Source organism: Urocitellus parryii, chromosome X (genome assembly GCF_045843805.1).
Source record: "Urocitellus parryii isolate mUroPar1 chromosome X, mUroPar1.hap1, whole genome shotgun sequence".
NCBI lineage: Eukaryota > Metazoa > Chordata > Mammalia > Rodentia > Sciuridae > Urocitellus > Urocitellus parryii.
The window spans coordinates 20993598-21014291 of record NC_135547.1 but is presented as its reverse complement, the minus strand read 5'-3'; the positions used below and the strand labels follow the sequence as shown (position 1 = coordinate 21014291).

At 37.6% G+C, this 20694-nt stretch overlaps 1 protein-coding gene across 3 annotated transcripts in view; it reads right to left on the bottom strand.

Annotated features, from left to right (window-relative positions):
• Enox2 (ecto-NOX disulfide-thiol exchanger 2) overlaps positions 1-20358 on the bottom strand; it is a 312579-nt gene extending 292221 nt beyond the window's left edge. Inside the window, exons 1-2 of one of the 3 annotated variants that reach the window (XM_077793746.1) lie at positions 20169-20358; positions 18801-18860 (exon numbers count right to left, since the gene is read on the bottom strand). The gene's annotated coding sequence lies outside the window, so the exon portion shown is untranslated. Of the gene's footprint in view, positions 1-3789; positions 3918-4936; positions 5012-18800; positions 18861-20168 lie in introns of those variants that run through there. The other 2 variants (XM_077793748.1, XM_077793747.1) reach the window with 2 other exon arrangements.
• Positions 20359-20694: the final 336 nt, after the last annotated feature.

Below are 20694 nucleotides of genomic sequence, written 5' to 3'. Positions count from 1 at the left end.
CTCTTAGAGATGTGCAAGAATAGTAATATAAATATTTTGAGAACAGCACAGAGAAATGTACAGAGCTTAAAAATTTGGGGTGTACCCAGTGACCCAGAAGTGGTCTAACTGCTAAATAAATAGGATATACATTGCATGGTATAGTGAAAGATCAGGGTGTAAAGGCTTTCTGGGTGGCTGGGATGAGACCATGGATGATTGTGAATGCCCCAAATGGGCATTCACATATTACACAGTGGTTAAGAGCATGGGCTCTGCAAGTTTTTGGAGATCAAACCTTGATTCTGGTACCTATTAACAATGTTACCTGGTAGGCAGTTTACTTAAAGTCTGGGTCTCAATTTTTCTAAGCTTTAAATGGAAATAATACTACCTACCTAATGGGAGTCCTAGAAAGTTGATGAGTTCATATACATAAGGTATTTACAACATGGTCCTGCACAAAAAAACAAAATCCTTTAGAAAATTTCTGAGGAGAGGAGTGACAGGATAAAATCTGCATTTAGGAAAAACCCTGTAACAGCTATGCATAAAATGGAGTGGGGCGAGAGTAGATGCTGGGAAGATGTGTTATGATTGGTCATTTGGCTGCATAGAAGAAAAATTACACTCTGGTTGGCAATGTTTCTTGTTGCAAAAGGCTGAGAATCAAGATAGAAGCAACAGAACATGAAAGATTTTTAAAACAAAGCCAAAAATCTGAAGAAAGAACATTAGTAGTGGCAATGTTTTAGAAACTGCTGGGGATGCAATGATCTTCTATGACTCTGTGAACAGAGTACCAATGAGGAGGGTCAGAGAGAACGGAAAAAATCTTTAACAGTCTGGTGAGGAGACAACATTGTGCTGCACAAGTCTTCCAAAGTCATGGACAATGGTATATCTGCTCAGCACGGCACAGTTTGGGCAAACACCTTCAATGAAGTGCTCTTAAAGACACACCACATATTACACAGTGGTAAAGAGCATGGGCTCTGAGGACAAGTTTTTGGAGATCAAACCTTGATTCTGGTACCTATTAACAATGTTACCTGGTAGGCAGTTTACTTAAAGTCTGGGTCTCATTTTTTCTAAGATTTAAATGGAAATAATACTACCTACTTAATGAGAGCCCTGGAAAGTTTTTGAGTTCATATACATAAGGTATTTACAATATGGCCCTGCATAGAATAAGCATTCAATAAATGTTAGCTATATTTATTATTATGTATATGTATGGGAGGGGGACACTAACTGTGTTATGTTTAATAACCCTTGAATGTATCACTGCTATGTTTACGGGATGTCAATCAGTATAGTTTAGCAGCCCAAGAGGCATCTGCAGTATAAATGTCCTGCATAGACAGCATGCCTTGATTATTATTCATAATGAATACATTAAGTCCTTTTTGGAAAAGGTATAAATTAAGTAGTTAAATTTATAAATCTTCATAGTGATCTCCTTAAGCTAGTGCAAGCAGGCTCCAGCACACTGTTGGCTAGTGTATACTAACCCTTATACTCCCATCCATAAGACCTGCCCTTCACGCCTCTAAAATACACTTACAAGTGTATAAAGAGGAAAATCCACCAGACAATTCAACTTCACTTCCCCAAACAACCAGACATAGAAATCCACCCCTCTCTAATTTATCCTGGCCTCCAACAGTTCAGGGGAAAAGTGATTATTTTGCAAATGATAGCTTTTTTTCCTTCACCAATAAGAAAATGTCAATTTCTTTAAAAGCCCCCATAAGCTCCTTTTTTTTTTCATTTAAATTCAGAGTGCTTGTTCCCAGGAAAAGCATTGGCACATTAGGGTGTTAGCCTGAGCTTCCAATTTCACAGAAAATTCCTATCTGAAAACAACTTTAATATGGAGCTTCCAATCACATGCCTAGTTTTCCTAGTTCTCCCTTCTCTAATACTGACCTATTCCCCACAATTCCCTCCTGTATTTTTTTAAGTGTCAAAGATCGTTTAAGTTTAAGGAACAATGAAAGGGCTTTCTATTGCCCTCTTCTTCTTTTATCAGAAGGGAATAATATGTCCTGCTTTACTTTAAGATGCACTGAAGTATAAAAATACCATCTTAGAATAAAGATAAATTCTCATTATGAGGTATACAAGACAATATATACCCATTACCATCTTTACCATCTTCCTAAAAGTCTCATGAACAGCTTATAACAATATTTGCCCTATCTCTGGCTCATTTTATTGATAACATTCTCAGATATTGTCAAATGCTGTAGAAGAGTTGTCCTTCTTTAAAATTCCATTTTTCCTAAGAGGTTTTACAAAAAGTTTTTCTAGAGACCTAGTAGGAGTTACTCAAATACCTGGGTTCGTTTGCAGAATTGATAGTGCAGCTTTAAATAATAGTCCCTTTTTCAGTAGGACAGAAAGTAAAATTTTTCCTTAAAAGTAATGGATTTAAAAGTGAGAAACCATTGAGAATTTAAAAAGATGGAAAGGCTGACGAGAAAGAGAAAAAGAAACAAAGAGGAAAAAAGGAGTGAAACTGAACTAGCTATATTTTTCATTTAATCTGGACAAAATATTCTAATTTTAAAAACAGTGCTTGACACTCATGGCCAGAATATTTTAAAATATACACACATTTATGAAAATAATCTTATAAGATCACTGAGCAGAATACTGAAATCAATTAGCTTTTTTTAGAAGGAAAATATTTCACATTACCTTTTGTATTAGACAACATTTTCTTTCCCCAAAACTTCAAATTTCTATTTTCATTCATATTGATGTATACATTAATCAAAATACTAGTGTATCTTAAGTATCTATAAAAATAAATCTGGAAGGCACTTAAAATAAATGTTGGATTAAAATAGTTCTGAAAACAATCCCTACAGTTCTATCAAATAATATATTTTTTTAGTAAATAACTCAATTTAGTCTTCTTGACTAATAACGTAAGTCAAATTTACCCTGGTCTCATCATCTGAGAGACAGTGTCATGTAAGAAAGTAAAAACTACAGATTTTTAATCAGATGCTATAACCTATGAATTCAGTCTTGACACTTATTAGATGTGAGACATCAGGCCAGTTACTTATCCTCTGAATCTCAGTTTTCTTACTTATAAGATGAGATCATATCACTACGGTTGTTACCCGGATTGTTATAAGGACAAACTAAGACAGTCTATATTAAATCACTGTATAAATGATTCATACAACATTCACTGTGATTCAATAACCAACAATTATATTGTAATTATAATTTTAGTAAGGTAAAACCATTAAGCAATTAAATATGTATTCACTATTGACACACAAATAAAATTCAGTCACAAAAGTCACCTATTTGGGTTTCATGTTATTCATTAGGTCACCTTGGGATTGAGATGGCAAGGAGATAATGTCATCAAGTATTTTAACATAAACATTTTTATTATTATAGAGAAGTTTTTCACAGTAATTCAGTAGCATAACAAAATCCAGTATTTTTCACTGCCAGAAACTTAAGCCAGTAACATCAGTCCATGAGAAACCTCTATTTATTGAACAAAACAATATTTTCCATAAGAATATATCTATTTAATTTTGTAGTGGAAAAAAATAAGACAGTCTGTGGTTTTAACCAAATGAGAAAAACCTCAACAACTTCTCACAATCAAACATACAGAGATGGCTCTTCCAGAGTCAAGCATGCATTGAAGTATAGGGAAGACATACAGCAAGCACAACTTTCCAACACTTAGCAAAGCAAACCAACTGATACCCAAAGAAGAAACCAAAGCTATAAATTCAAATAAATGGGCTGCAGGGAGACTACACAAACCTGCTGTTGCTTTAATTGCAGACAATTCAATTCAGCAGCTGTTGGTCCAGGCACTAAGGTTCACTGTATGCTCTTCAACGTAACCTTGAAATATTGTCACTCACTCACTTCTCCACATCATCTGTATGCTGTCCAATTAATGAGGAGTGAAATCAACTGTCAAACCACACATCAAAACAGAACATGATCTTTTAGCTCTTTAGCACAGGAACACAATATTTTAAGGATAATAAAGCAAGAATGGAGATGAAAGTCCTTGACAATAAATGATATTCGAACTTATCAAAACATGTGTTTGGAGAAACTAAGCTTCTGTTCCATTCTGTTTGCAAGAAAGTGAAACTTTCTCAGAGTTTTTCATTTGCAAGGGTCCTTTCTTTCCATCTAACTGCTGTATAAGAAGCTTTTCGAAAAATGTTCACAAATATCTGATCAGAGTCTTTAAGTTTTTCAATATTATGAACCAGTATTTTTCTGACAGCCTACAAGAATACTTAAGGGACACTTCTAATCCAAAGATATTTTATAATACAGATGGTTTGAGGCTGGCATTTTTAGCCTTGCTGTTTCCAACACTTTTCCTCTAGCAGGAGAATAAACAAACAATAATATATAATGTTCATCAACCTGAATTTAATAATGAAATGAAAATAAATAAAATTTACCAAACAGATGTGCTCTGGAATGCTTCCTATTTGAAGTTTTCTCACTCTTATCCATATGACAAATCTACACAACCAATTAATAAAAACAGGAGTTAAAAAACTCAAGAGAAGCACAATAACCTAAGTGTTTAAAATTTGCTTTTTGCTTCCAAAGCACTGTGTCTTCTGTGCAAACACTCTAAGCTGTATCACATACTACCAGTTGCAGACCTAAGACTTGAGAAATTCAATACAACAAAACAGCAGAGAAGCGTGCACAATTTAGGGATCAGGACTACCAATTTAACAGAAAACCCAGCTTTTACCCAGCAATCTGCTACTAACATTATAGCTAGGGGCAGGCATATTTTATGCAGCTATTTTGTTTAGCTCATTAGAATCCTATTTGTCCTTCAGTACAGTTGAACTGCGAGGAAAAAAAAGAGAGAGAAATGCACTTTGAAACAAAAGGGAAATTTCAGATAAAATGAAACATACTATACCTGTATATTGTACCAGGAACATTGTGACACTCTTCGGGGAACAGTTTCACGTTGTATCCTACTGTGAGTTATTCTCTTTACCCTCTTCTCTCCACAAAAAGAAAAGCCAAAGCACCCCAAATCCCCACTACACACTATCCCTAACCCACCTCCCCATTGAGGAAAAAAAAAAGCCACAATTCAGCTCAGATCCGATGCTTCTGTTTAGCTCAGCTCCAGCCGAGGAACTGAGCTCTAGCAACGGAGCATAGGGAGGTGGATTCTGATGCCAGTAGCACTTCCATCCACTTCACTTACACAAAAGCAGGCAGTGGAAAATCCAGGAGCCTTGAAGACAAGGGCTGGAACTGGCTTTTATGAATTGCTATTACTGCATGTGTCACCATCCATCTCCAATGACGGACACTTATAGGCTGAATTGGGAGTGGAGGGGGTGGGGTAGAGGAGGTTGGAGAGCAGGTGGAGAAGCAATTAGCAGTATGTTCATCGGAGAATTCGTTCGGGATTTCATACATCAGTGCCTAAAGAAACAGCATGCAGTTGACAAATCAGAACTTTACGATTTGCATGCCTTAGAAGAAATCTTAGCTCGCAGCTCTAAACAAAATAAAGCTTGCCCACTCTTACAGGGCACAGAAAGTCGCCCCTCCAATTTCTCTTTCCTCTGGCTACCCTTGTTCCTGGGAAATCAACATTCAGAATGAATATTTGCTAATTTTCCCTAAAGAATTGTATTTAAAAGGCTGGAAGCAAAGGAAGTATAAAGAAATTAAATTCTATTGAACATGACATCTCTTAACGAAACAGTAAGAAGCTAATTATTTTAAGCTAACTTTTCATCCCTTGTCCCATTCCCCAGGTGCAGCTTTCACACCTATAATCAGTGGATCACACAACTTTCCTGCATATATTTAACACTGAAAAAAATGTATGGCTACCTAAAAATAGTTCAGTTAAAGTCAAGGTAAAAAGCCAAGTGCTCGATGAAGGATCCACTTGTTAGTTATAAGAAGTCACTTTACCTCTAAGTGCTTCAGTTTTACTCATCTGCTAAATGGAAGCACATTTTCAGACATATTTTAAAAGTAATCATGAGTAGGAACAAAAAGCAGATAGTTTCTTAGGGAGGGAACACAACACAATCGAAGGAGCATTGGGAGTGGGTATCAGGAAACCTGAGTTCAGGTTACAGTTTTATATCTTTCTAGCTGTATGATCCTGGATGAGTCATTTAACTTCTCTGAGCCTAAGTTCCCTCATTTATAAATTGGAGATAATACTACTTATCTTGATTGCTTCATGGGATTATTGTGAAAGTTAATGAGATAATGGATATGACAAGACTTTTGTCAATTATAAAGGGATATTCAGTTGTATGATATTATTATTACTACACCGAAAACAAGTTCTGCTTAAATGATTGAAGTGAGGCACTTCTCTCACATAAGGCAAATAAAAAGAAAGGGCCAATATAACTTCATTAAACATTGCTTCACTCTTCAAATTTTGAAATTAAAAAGAACAGTTTGTTTTTAAAATTCCACAAAAGGGGAATTTTAAAAAAATTTAAAATGTGACATATAATATACCAAAAGCATCTTAAAGAGACTGGAGCCCTCTAATTCTATCTTTCATTTCTGGAAGTTGGTCCATTTTTCTTTATATGTTCTGGTATTACACCCCATCTAGGATGCAAACTATGGGTCAAACATCTCCTTTTGTTAAATCTTTCTATTTACCTGGTACATTCTCTCTGTCCAGTATGTGAGAAAGGATTTGAATTGATTAGCTAAATCTAAATCCACAAGGTAAAAATCCAAAGACATGCTTTATAAGACTCCAAGCTTCCTTGATACTATATATACAGTGATCAGCTGGCTTAAGCTGGGACACAATTTTAGCACACGAAGTCCTGGGGTGGCCACACCTGGGGCACGAAATGATCCAGGCAATGTTTGAAGACCTTTGGTTCAGCCAAATCCCACATGTCCTGATTTCCATCTGCATGATGGTGACCCAAGTATGTGTCTATCCACATGGACCAAATCTGAAGCAACCAAAAAAATTGTGGGGGCTATAACAGAAATATCATATGTCAGCTCCTCTTGGCCCCCTCCAGTGCCATCTGTGTCCTCAAGCAAGTGCTTAGCTCAATTTTTGCAAGAAGAAAGAAAACTTTTTTTTTCTAATTGCCCTTTTGAGTGTCATATCCACTACTGAAAATGCCATTAAAATATATATCCAAAATCTATATTAAGTCAATGGAGAAAGTGGATTCTGTGAATCACAAAGCATTAAGTAGCTAAGACCAAATGAGCCAATAAAATGGGGAAGAGAAGAAGGAGCTAGGAGGAAAGAAGTGAAGAGAGGTGAAGAGAGCAGAGAAGAGAGGAAGGAGAGGTAAGAATAAAGAGAATGAATCTAAAGTGAGAACTAACTTTCTAATCAGAAATACTTGCTTGGTTCATCCCAAATCTCACCTCCTCTTAGAAAGAAAGATATTAGGAATAGCCCTTTTACTACCACGGCTGCAACTCTAGCTTTCTATCTGTTTAGGTAAACAATTAAGAATTCGAAAAGGTACTGGCAGCCCTAGCATCAGAACTTGCTATCCTGTGGCATGGAGAAAGCCAAGCAGGCAGGATACAGTTCTTCAGAGGCCTCATCACTACAACTCTCTACCACAGCTTCACCTGTGGCATTATGGGCCACTAGGAAAGGTGTTAGCCCAATTTCAGGTTCTGCAAGGGGCCTACCCTAGACTTTCACAGTGGTAAAAGAAGAAACAAAGGCTGTATTGCAGGATTATGCTGCTCTGCCTTTGAGAATTGCAACTAACTCCACAAATTTAAGCTTAAAATTGACATTCCCCAAATTCCTCAGAAAGTCCAAAGTAAAGGGAAAAGGACAGGGAAGACAATTTTAGTTAGTTTCTTTCCCATAGTCAAAATATTAGGCTCATATCAAGAAAATGACTGACAGAGTCCCAAAACGCAATGAGGTGGAGGCAGCAGTTTCAACCCAGATTGGCAAGAATAGAAACGAAAGCATCAGAGCATCCTGATAAAAATATACAAACATAAACACCAAAAACTGTTGAAATGTTTCTTTATCCTGATGTCAGGTTCCATAATGTAAGCACTAATGGTTTCCTAAACCACCCAAGCTCCTCCACAAAGCTGTCACCAAGCATGACTGATCTTTTCAAATGAATTCCTGTCATTAGCCACCTTGGATTCTGAGTATTTTTGTCAAAAACAAAAATCCCAAAGGAAGATTTCAAAGAACCAAGAATTTGAACCAAACCATGAACCTAAACAGGGAGAAACAACACTAATTTGCTAAACCTCAAACAAAAAAGAAATGTTAACAGTTTGAATGCAATAAAAAAACGAGTGAAATGATTTGAACCAGAACAAAGCTTCATATTTTCTGAATCAATCAAACTTGTACCAATCCCTGAGAGTCCAAACAGTTTCAGCTCTTGTGAAGAGCACACTTCAAGGCTTGGTTTCACTTGCTTGAGAACCCATAGATGAACCAAAGAATGAACACTGTTAAAGGAGTCAGGAGAATTGAGCTCTACTAATTTTTTTCACTGTTTGAAATTGTTCAAGTCACTTCTCTCATTGCCTCAGCTTGCTTGCCTTGAAATGCTGGGATGGGTTTACCAATACCCAAATCTAATAGTCCATGCCAATTGTAAAATTTAGTCTAGTGCCAAAATAGATTATCACAATTTGGCCCTAATTTCCAGGAAGCAGAAAAATGGACCACCTGAATCCTCCTAGGGTTCATGTTTCTAGCTTATTTTGAAATATGGTTCACATGAGAGTTGGCAACTGTTCTTGTTCAGCCTTGGGAATAATCAACCCTCAAAAAAATGTTTCAGGAATAGTTCATTTTCCTCAAGTGAAAGCTACAGGTAAGAAGTCTGGTCCCCACAAAAAAGAAGAAAAGAATGAGAGTGATCTAGAATATGCTAAACATCTATTGCATGCCAGGTGTGGTATGGGATTTTACATAAAAATATTTTTAAATTATAGGTAGACACATTATATTTATTTATTGTTTGTTTATTTATTTTTATGTGGTGCTGAGTATCAAACCCAGTGCCTCAGATGTGCTAGACAAGCACTGAGCTACAGCCCCACATACAGCCCCAGCCCCACATTAACTGTTTTAATGGGTCCCCACCATACAGCTATATGCTACATTTTATAAGCAAGAAAACTTAGGCTAACTGATGTTAAATGACTGTGACAGTCACTTGACTGGTTAGTGATGGAACTAGAACTGGGATTTGAACTCAAACAATCTGAATCCATTACTATGCCAACATTCTAATGATTAAAGACATACTTATTTCTTGATTTAGTGATCCAAATTGGACTTGCTTAGTGAATATGTCACATTCTGAGTTCCCTACAGTGAATGTAGACTTTCTTGCATTTATACTTCGTTGGCTTTTTTTTTAATGTCATCTGACAGTGTTGTACAATGGTTACAGCTACCAGGCTCTGGAGTTAGACAGACTTGAATTTTCTGAATTCTGGCTTATGGAAAAGACCATACCAAGGCTCAAATTTTCTTATCTGGCAAATGGAGAATGAACACTACATTATCAGGTTATTGGAAAGTATCAATGATGTGATAGCAACTAGCATAATACTCAGCACAAAACAAGTGTTCAATAATGCAGATTAAAGCTATCCTTGTATTTATAAGCAACACAACAAAAAAGAAAGATTATAAGGAAAAAGGAAACTAGTATTCATCGAACTCAAGTGCTCTTTGGCTATAACATGGAGTTTGAAAGAGATTTTCAGTAGCCTACCTACACCCTCCAAAGCCAAACTATATCTTATGGTTGAATTGCATATTCATGAAGCAACATGAATAATTAATTGGTGGTACCTAAGAGGTAACAAGGAGAGTTGTCATGTGCTCTGCTAAGCAGCAATTGTCCCTAGTTTCTGGGAACCTATCCTTATAAAGAGAGGGCTGGGAAGTAGGAGATAGAAGTACTGAATGTCTGAGGCATCCTTCTTCCCCTGGTGCTTCAAGCCCTGGCTTCACTTCCTCCCATGTGCCCGTGGCCTTCTCACTTACTCCTTTTTTCTCCTCTTCCTCCAGTTTATTCTGGTTTTATTGTGTTTCTTTCCTGGCTTTTTAGCTCTGTGTCTGCTCATCAGCATCAACTGGTATGTATGAAACATATGCCTGGTGCTACACAAGGTGAGATGGAGGGCCTTTCAAAATTTTTGATAAAAGAACATGTTCCATGGTCAAAAAGATTTCAGACACAAACATATACCAGAGTTCTGGCAACACAGCCAGTGCAGGTATGACTGAATGATTTGGTTGATTCAGAAGACAAAATAGTTTGTTCATCTAGTTAATAATATGCAGAATTCAGAAAGTATTGGCATTGCAACTCAATTTGAAATGCATAAGATAGATAAATGGATAGATTGGTCATAAAAAAACAAGTATAATAAGATGTTAATTATAAAATCTAAATGATGAGCATCTGTGTGTTCATTATAGTTTTTCAACTTTTCTGTCTTTATATTTGAAAATTTCATAATAAAAGGTTAAAAAAAGGAGAGGGGTAAAGGATATGGCTTATTCAAATGCAAATGCTTCAAAACAAAATAATCATATTTATATAGAGAACCATTAAGGCAAACAGGGAAAAATAGTAAAAACTGGTGAATCTGAGTGAATGGTACGTAAGACTTCTTATGTGATTCTTGCACCTTTCTGAAAGTTAGTTTGTTTCTAGACATGGGGGTACACACCTGTAATCCCAGTGACACGGGAGACTGAGGCAGCAAGATCACAAATTCAAAGCCAGCCTCAGCAACTTAGTGAGGCCCTAAGAAACTTAGTGAGACCCTGCCACAAAATAAAAAATAAAAAGAGATGGAGATGTGACTCAGTGGTTAAGTATCCCTGGGTTAAATCCCTAGTACCAAAAAAAAAAAAAAAGTTTGTTGAACAATTAGCCCTTTCACATAATGTCTCAATAAACATTTTTAGTACAGAGGATATTAGGTCAATAATATCTTGGAAATAAGGGTGGGGGACAATGGTAATCAACCCTTGGTGCCTTGGGTGTCCTGCTATATGCTAGGTACTTGGGAGAACCCAAAGAGGTAAAAAACATAGCTCCTGCCCTTAGCAAGCTCACAGGGTAGGTGAGGGAATGCCAACCAATATCTCAAAGAGTAAATGGCTGGACCAGAATTCTAAGAGAGAAGTATAAATATTGGAAAGGTAAGTTAGAGCCAGATTGCAGAGAATGCCAGGCTGAAGAGTTTGAATAATAGGAAGCCATTTATAGTGTCTGAGTCAGAGAAAGAGAATAATCTAAAACTGATCGGCCAGATACCTTCAACGTGTATTTGTTTTATATTTATATACTTCTAGCCCTTATACTTACTTCCCATATCTAGACATGAACAATAGGGATTTTCGACATTCTGGATGCTATCTATTTTTCAAATACTTCTTGACATTTTTTCAGCCTCTCTCTTTCTCTCCTTTGGCCCCCACAGAGAGCTGACCAGTGCCTGCCTTGGCCCTGTTGACTCAGCAAGCATTAAATATAATGTTTCTGCAATGAAGCTATTGCTCTGAAACTGATTTCCTTCATGATAATCAAATCCCAATTAGTCCTGGGATCACTGATTTGAATTGGAAAAATGAATATTCAGCTAAGTAGCATGGAAAGGAGTACAGGAAGATATGGCCTCTGTGCAGAAGGAAACAATTATTCAAAGTGACCTCTGTATATTAAAAGAGAACCTAACAAAAATGGCATTGTTGAACAATGGCAAGTGGTTAGGATAAAACCTCTCAAAGACTACCAAAGTAAGAAGTGGACTTACTCTGTGTCCTGTATCCCCCCTCATAAAGCCCATCCTCCAATACAATCATGTTATTCCCCTCTTTCAAACCATGTGCTGAGTCACCCCTACCAATAGGACAATAGCCATGTTTCTTAGCATGTTTCTTCCTTTTCTAACTGGCCATGGGACATCTTTCCAGATTCATATCCTTCTTCCCACATTCCCAGTGCCTCACATACAGTATCTTACCTTATTTTAAACTATCTATTTTTTCATATGACTTTCTTGTATGTTAATGGTCCCTCTGCTTGGAATCTTTGCCTAGCACCATTCTGTCTACCTAGAGTTTAGGCAATGCCCACTCATTCTTTATGATTCAGCACAATTAGCCTGGTCTGTAAGATTCCCACTCCAGCAGTAATCCCCTCCACCATATCCACAGGGCACCTGGTCCATACATCTCTATTTGAGCCCTTTTCACATTAGAATATGATAACTGGCTTGAGTGTCCACCTATCGCCCTCACTAGAATATGAGCTCCTTAAGAATAGGCAGGGATTATATCTAATTCCTTACTATATCCTCAGTGCTTAGTATAAGGTCTGGTCCTATGTATGTACTCAATATCTACTGAATGAATGAGTTTGAACATTAAATGTCCCTTGATTTCAAACTCAGTGTCTCCTGAAATGTGAAAATTAGAATCTTATGTGACTGACCAAAATAATCATAGTGAAGTATGTCGGAGGACCCAGCTGTAGAAGAAATGATAGGAGAACAAGTCATGGGGCCTTACCACAAAACAGTTTCTATCCCAGGAAATTCTCACTGGCAGTTGTGGCTAATAAAAAGAGCAGCTGGAGAAAGGGCCCTTACTGGGGATTTCCCCATCTTTATCTTTCACAGGTCACCACTGAAGCAATGCTGTTTATATAACGTTCTCCATACAGTGCTTCAACCCTTTTGAATTTCAGCCAAACTTTCATTTGATTTGAACCATCCCTGTAAATGGGTAGTCATTGAAAGTTTTCCAATTATTTTCATTTATGATTTTTATGCCAAGAAATAATATTTTTAAAAGACCACTGAAAAACAGAGCACCAAAAAAAGGGGGGGAGGCAAAGCTGATAACAAATAAAAATATCTCCTTTTTCCTTCTAGATTGTCAATCTGTTTCATCATACCTCCCAGCTTACAATGCTTTATACTACATTATTAGTAAAGGCAAAAAAAGGAAAATTAAGACTTCAGCAAAACATTATACTTTGCAGGCAAGAAATAGAGGAAGTAACACTGAGGACTGAAATATAAATGTTTAGACATATGATCAGTAGCCACTTCTGAAAAGTAAACATCAGGGATGTTTTAAACAAATAACAAAAAGCAATTAGTCCTTTCTATACATTAAACTGAGGTGTATGTTGAATTAAAAAAAAAAACATAGTCTGTCTTGATCTTCAAAAATGTCAAACTGGTAAACACTTCACTTTTTTGTACATATAAATCTAAAAGCCAAGCCAAGCTTGAGGAAGATTTAAGAGACATAAAATTTGTCTGAGGTGTCTGCCAAATCTCTGCAGCAGACAGAAACCCTGGAAAAGCTGACACAGTCATAACTCTCACAATATCACCACCAGGTTTGCACAGAGCTGGATGCACAGAAAGTCACTGTTCCTTCTCTCATACTGTTTGTAAACAGAGAAGTAGATCATTTGCTTATCAGTTATCTGGTGGATCATTTTTGCCTAGATGTCTCATAAAGGAAAGAGATGGGGAGGAGGGGAAGATGGATACATTCCCATTGGCACACAGCCCAATTTTCAGCTGAGTAAATTTTTACTTAGATGTTGGGTCTGCTTGTTAAAATCTTCTTTCTTTCATTTAATCTTGAATGTTCATTCGTATGTGTATGTGTGTGTGTGTGTGTGTGTGTGTGTGTGTGTGTGTTCTCTTTCTCTCTTTCTCTGGCATTAAAAGGAGGTATTTTTGAATATCTAGTGTATATTTTCACATAGTAAGCCTACAATAATTTATAGAATGATTTGAAACCCTAATTATGATTTTTTTTAATATTTATTTTTTAGTTCTCGGCGGACACAACATCTTTGTTTGTATGTGGTGCTGAGGATCGAACCCGGGCCGCACGCATGCCAGGCGAGCGCGCTACCGCTTGAGCCACATCCCCAGCCCCCCTAATTATGATTTCTATATTCCACTGATTTGTTCATGGAACAGGAGAACCACAGATTCTTTTAGAGTATTTAAAAGGGATAATTTCTTAAGAAATAATATCAGTTTATTCAGATGATTCACGCTTAGAACTTCTGTCCTTTAGAGGTCATTTAATTTTTATAATTAAAACGGATACTATCTGTGAGGAAAATGAAGGAAAGATCACACTTTAGGGTCCTAAGTAACAATATGTTCACTGATACACTTCTGTAGAGAAAATATGATATCCTACATTCATTCAATTGTATGCCATTATGGTAATCCACTACATATGTGTAAGATCACTTAACAATGCAAGAATATAGTGCACACATGGGCTGTATTCTGTAAATAGGATTAACTGTGGAATTCAACCAAGGTCTTCTCTGGGGACAGATTCCTGAAAAATACATCTACATGACATTTTAAAAAATAAATTAACCAATGACATCAGCTCCCATGAGACACATTGTTTCCTGTACATTCAATTCTATCACAGTTTTCTGTAGCTCTTTGCTGACATCCCCATCCCAATACAGAATCTCAAAACCAAAAGAAAAACTCAGCAATTGGAGCTAGTCCATCTCTCTTGCATGAAGTGTTACATACACAAAGGAATGATTTTTGTATGTTAGCACAATGTGATCCATAACATGGTAAGATTGTGTCAGTCTGAGGCTGTTCTTGTTATATTGTGGTCACATATAACTTACCCAAGGGAATGTACAAAATCTGTATTCATGCTGACAAAGACCAGCAGGGATTGTAGGAAAATGAAGATTGCTGAGGTACAGCAGGGGACTTTGATCTTTTTCTTAAAACAATGCTCTTTATTATGATAACTTTTCTTAGTTTTACTTAATGAAATCAGTCTTCCTCATTTGTAAAATAGGAAAAACTATTATATGTATTTAATATTTTTATTCTGAGGAGTAAATTAAATACCAGTAGATTGCCTGGCACACAAATGTTAACTCATATAATTCACATCAGCATTTAGCTAACATGAACTAAATGCCTGTTATGTGTTTGGCACTGGCATCAGATCCCAAGATAAATTGTAGGAGGAAAAACTGATGCTGGATAGGAAAGCAGGGAGCTCATTTTCAAAGGTTTTATAAGCCAGTTTAAGAAGTTTGGATATTATCCTAAGGACAATGGGCAGCCGTGAACTATTTTATTTAGAGGCCACATAAGTTCAGATTTGTGATTTATAAAAATCATTTTGTCAGTATTGGTGGAAAATGGATTAGAAGGGAGGCAGGCTGGAGCCAATGGTAAACCAAGCTAGATGTGATGCCTACATATGACCTACATTAAGGCAATGGAAATAGGGGTAGCACAGGGAAAAAAATAGATAATTTAAAAAAATAACAAATATTGGGGCTGGGGATGTGGCTTAAGCGGTAGCGCGCTTGCCTGGCATGCATGTGGCCTGGGTTCGATCCTCAGCACCACATACAAAAAACAAAGATGTTGTGTCCGCTGAAAACTAAAAAATAAATATTAAAATTCTTTCTTTCTCGCTCTCTCTCTCTCTCTTAAAAAAATAACAAATAACAAATATATAATTGTAAAATATTAGACAATTAAAATATGCAAAAGGTTAAAATAGAAGTCATACATAATCTTACCTTTTATAACAAACCCTTATTAATATTTTTGTGTGTACTCAACACTTCAGGAATTTTTTCTGTGTATACACAGATGTGTGTGGTGTGTGTGGGATATGTGCATGTATTGAAACTGGAATCTACCACTCTGGACTGACAGTTTTATGACCTGAATTTTGTCTTAACATATTATAAACAAATTTCCATATCATTAAATATACTTGTAATATGAACCTACATAGCTACTTAAAAATTCATTCTATAGATGAACCACAATTGGTTTCATTCTAACCCCTAGTATTGGACATTTAAGATGTTCTTTTTTTTTCTTCTTTTCTGTTTGCCATTATTATAAACAACTCTGGAAAAGACATGCTGGGAGCAAAATTTTTGGAAACATTGTGATTATTTCTTCAAAACAGAGCCCTAGAAATTGAATGGTAGGTTATTTCTGATAATTTGACAAATTGTTCTCCAGAAGGGCTTTATCAAATTCTGTTCCACTAGCAGTGTCTCTGACTAGGAGGAGATGGATTTGAGAGTGATTCCTAGAATGGAATCTTGGGTAAAGAGGAGGAGTGTTTCCTGGCAAAGTATTGGGGCAAGAACAACATGAACTTGTCAAAAGGAGCAAAGCAATGGGCAGACCTAACAAGTGTAAATTGTGGGAAAAAAATGTAAGATAACCAAGGAAGAGTGGAAAAAAATAAGAAAATTAACTAATGAAATCACGGACATTTTATTTACTACTTTATTCAGCAAGAGTACTAAATGTAGCTAACAAGTAATCTTCTCATGATATTTGGTTCTCTGTGCTACCAAGGGCCTGAATTATATTCATGTGACTACGTTGGTCCATTCTTTACATCCAATAATCACTGCCTCTCTTCTAATCCATTTTCCACCAATACTAACAAAATGATTTTTATAAATCACAAATCTGAACTTATGTGGCCTCTAAATAAAATAGTTCACAGCTGCCCATTGTCCTTATCTACTATATGCCAAATGCTGTTTCTGGATGCTACTTGTATGGAGATGAATGAAACCTGGTCCCTGCCCTCAAGGAGCTCACAGTCTAGTGGAAGAGACAGAAACATCCATACAAACAGACACAGTATGGTGCAAGCTGGAATAGAGGTAAGTGTAGGGTCCTGTGGAAACCAGAAGCCTAATCTTGCTTTGTGTGTGCATTCACATGAGTGTGGTGAGGGGTAACATATCATATTCATATTCTTTATCAGTGTCTTGAATACATGATCCACTGCTCTCAAGAATACTCAATAAGACAGGAAGAATGATTATGTATAATCAAAATAAACTCTTAAACAGTGAAAATAGCCTCCACTGTTACATCAATGCACATATAAACATAGCATGTTTTGGTAATATTATGCTTATTGTAGAATAAAAAAGATAACAGACAAGTGGTACATAAGGACTTCTAAAACAAATTCTGTTGACACCCATATGATACTATTCACATCTACCAAGTCCTACTAATGCTGTCTCCTAAATGTTTCTCAAATCTGTTTCTGTTCTCATGTGCCACTACTCTCAGATCCTTATCATCTCTATAGAACAGAGCACCCACCTCCTAAAATGGTCATGTCTCCCTCCAGGCATCCTTCCTACTGACATCATTCAAATGGGAAAATATGATCATGGAACCCCTCTTCCAAAACACTTTCATGTTTTTTTGGTTGCCTATGTATAAACAGTATTTATCACATTTTGACTATTTGAATATAACTGTGATTTTTACCATATTCACCTTAAGATTGATTAATTTTCTATTTTTATTAAATCAGATCCTAACTAACCTTCATTCTATTTATCTTTTAAAAGTTACATTTAAATATAAAACTAATAAAATTTAAAATGTTTGTAAAAATATAATGTAACCACCACTTGCAGATGCCCACATTTGGTGAGCTGCTGGGCCTAGGGGGCCATACCCAAACTTCTTAGCATTGCATTTGATTCTTCACAAATCAGCCCTGATGTATCTTTCCAGATTCTTCTACCATTATACCTTGCTTCTCCCAGATAATCTTCATCCAGCCATGCTGAATTTCTCAATGTTTAACAAATATGTCCTACTCTTATACAGCCACATACTGACCCCTAAGAATTGTGGGCACCTATCTCCCCAACTAGACCCAGAGAGAGCTCATACTTTGTACTTTGTAGTACCTCCAACAATTTGTTTGGGTAGAGGTCATGGAGGTGATCTAATCACCCAGGTCACTTTTTTTTAATGGCTAAAACAAGGGGCTGGAGTTGTAGCTCAGCAGTGGAGCGCTTGCCTTGTACATGTGAGGCACTGTGTTCGATTCCCAACACCACATATAAATAAGCAAATAAAGGTCCATCAACAACTAAAATAATATTTAAATAAATAAATAAAAGCTAAAATAAAATAAAACCCAAAATGCTGTCCAGGCCTAAATCGCTCAGAGGCATGACATATTTTATAAAGAGAATCATCTAATTCAGAAATAGCCATACTGACTATAGTTTTGGCAGACACAATTAGCTATGGTTGCAATAGTAGTTAAGCTAATTTGATTTTGGCAGCTACTTTACAGCAGATACATTCTGATAGAAATTCAAAGTGAATCATTTGGATTTCTGCCAGGATTATCAACTATACTTCATAATAATCTCTCTACCACAAATGAAAATTCAAGAAGAAGAAGAAGAAGAGGAAGAAGAGGAAGAAGAGGAAGAAGAGGAGGAAGAGGAGGAGGAGGAAGAAGAAGAAGAAGATCAGGCAGAGCAAACCATGATCAGGAAGAGCATTGACTTTAGAGTCAGAAATCTATACACTACAACCCCAACTAGCTCCTTATATTCTATGTGACACTAAGTTTTTCTTCTAGGAAAAAAAACTGGAATAGTACACACATTGTAAGACACTTAAGATAATGTAACAAGTACTTTATGATGATGTCTGGGACATTATATGGGTTCAATAAATAGCAGTCATTATTGTCACCCAATGAGAAGAATACATTTCAGGTAATCTGCTGAAGAAGGAAAGAAAATGCATGTCTTAAGAAAATAAATTTATGTCACCCAGCTTTCAAATTGATTTGAACTACAGATTGTAGCTAAGAATAGCCACCAACAAAATGTCTCTAAGACAAGCTTCTTCTTAGATTTAAATTAAACTCACACCTGGAACATACCACCACACTTCTTTGTGTTCTTCAAGAATTGATTTCAAATCAGGTTCCCCTAGGATGAAAAGAAAAATCACCCAATCTTAGTTTTTTTGTCTTTAATTTTATTTGATACAGAATAATATCCAAACTATGTGGATTCTTCAAAGTGCCATGTTATTATGATCCCAAGTTTTTCAACACTATTTCCCAATATATTCCTGCTGACACCTCTTACTTCAATCTGGCAAGCCCACCTGTCACACAAAGACCCCTCTTCTATCCCTTTTTCTTAAACTCCAACCCCAGTAGCAGGAAGCATTGTCTCTCTCCTCTGCTCATTTCAAATCCCCTTTTCTCCTTTGAAGCCCAAATTAAAATTAACCTCCTTCAAAAAGCCTACCAGGATTGTTCTGAAAGACAGTTGAGTTTCAAGGTTTCAGCATTTCCTGGGTTATGCTTGAACTCCCATAAATTAACCCCACAACCCCTATCAGTATGTCCTTTCACTAGCCCCTCAGCACTTTTTGCGTTTGTAACAATACAATAATGAATACAGTCTGTTTCACACAGTCACTCTATTCTGAAGTTTGTGTGCCCCTAAATGTTCATCAACATTAGTGCTATCGGTCTTTGCTGGAAACCTCTAAACCCCTGGGGTTTTTAAATAGGTCTAATTTGCCTTTCACTCTCCCAGGAATACTGCACTGAACATTCAACACATTATTTCTTTAAAGCAAGATTCCTTCCGATGTCAGTTCCCTGTCCCTTCTGGATACTGAAGGGAAACCCTTTCCACTCCAAAGTCCTGGTTAGGGAAGGGGTGGGTGGCTGGAAGGGTCGGTAAAGACATGGCGATCTTTTTTTAATCCCACCACCGAGGTAGAAAGAGAAATTTGACAGAAAGTTACGTCTCGGGCATAGCAAAGAATTCCCACACCCCCAGAGAAAATGGGGAATGTTTGCATTGGGAGGGGTGGATGCCCAAACTTGAACTGCAATTCAGGCAAGCGGTCACTCAACTCCTGTAAGCAGTACTAAAGAGTCTAAACGCCGCCTAGGGAAGACCCTGTCACGAACCCTAACTTTGGTCCTCTTGAGAGGCAAAAATCAGGGTAGCGGGGTGGGAGCGGGACCCTGACCGCTTTGTGATGGACAAAGAAGGTAGGCAAGTTGAAGCGGAGGAAAGAGCGCGGGTGCGCTCCCCAGACTTCAGGTTACTGATCCTCACCCCCTCCTCCCTGTGCCGACACCCCCTCCCCTGCAGAGGCGGAGCTGGGCGGAGTTAGGCACTGAAGACATGGGCCCCGGAAGCACCCTCCTTTTAGGCCCCTTCAGTCCCACAGTCCCCAGTCACAGCCATCGGGCTTTCTGCCTCTCTGACCTCCAGCTCCCCGGCTACCGAAGCGCTACTCCTTAAACAGCCGAGGAAAATCGAGCGGGCGCGGCAGGTCCAGGGCTTGAGTGCCCTCACCGCGCCCCACGCAGTACAAGTGTCTTCTCCACTCCGCGTCTCGCGTTAGCCCGCCTAGGCCCCGCGCTACGGCCCAAGGCTGTACTCTCACCTACACAGCGGCCGTTGGGCCACCTCCTATTGGTTATTGGTCACCAGGGAAGCCTGGGGACCAAACCCTTGTCCTCATGGGAATTGTAGTTTGAGGTCGCTGGAGGCTGTTCTTCCTGGGAGGGGGGGGGAATCCAATACTGGCATTGGCGGAGAGACGCAAGTATAAAAGGATTGTGGGAGATCGAGTCGAGACCCACTTTTCCGTGTACCCACAATTCCTAGCCCCTCCCCGCTTCCGCTTGTCTTTGGAGTTCAGACCTAGGAGGGTATTATGGGTGTTGTAGTTTGGAGTGCACTGTACTAACAGTTTCTGTCTTAAGATATGAGGTTCTGCTTGCGGGGG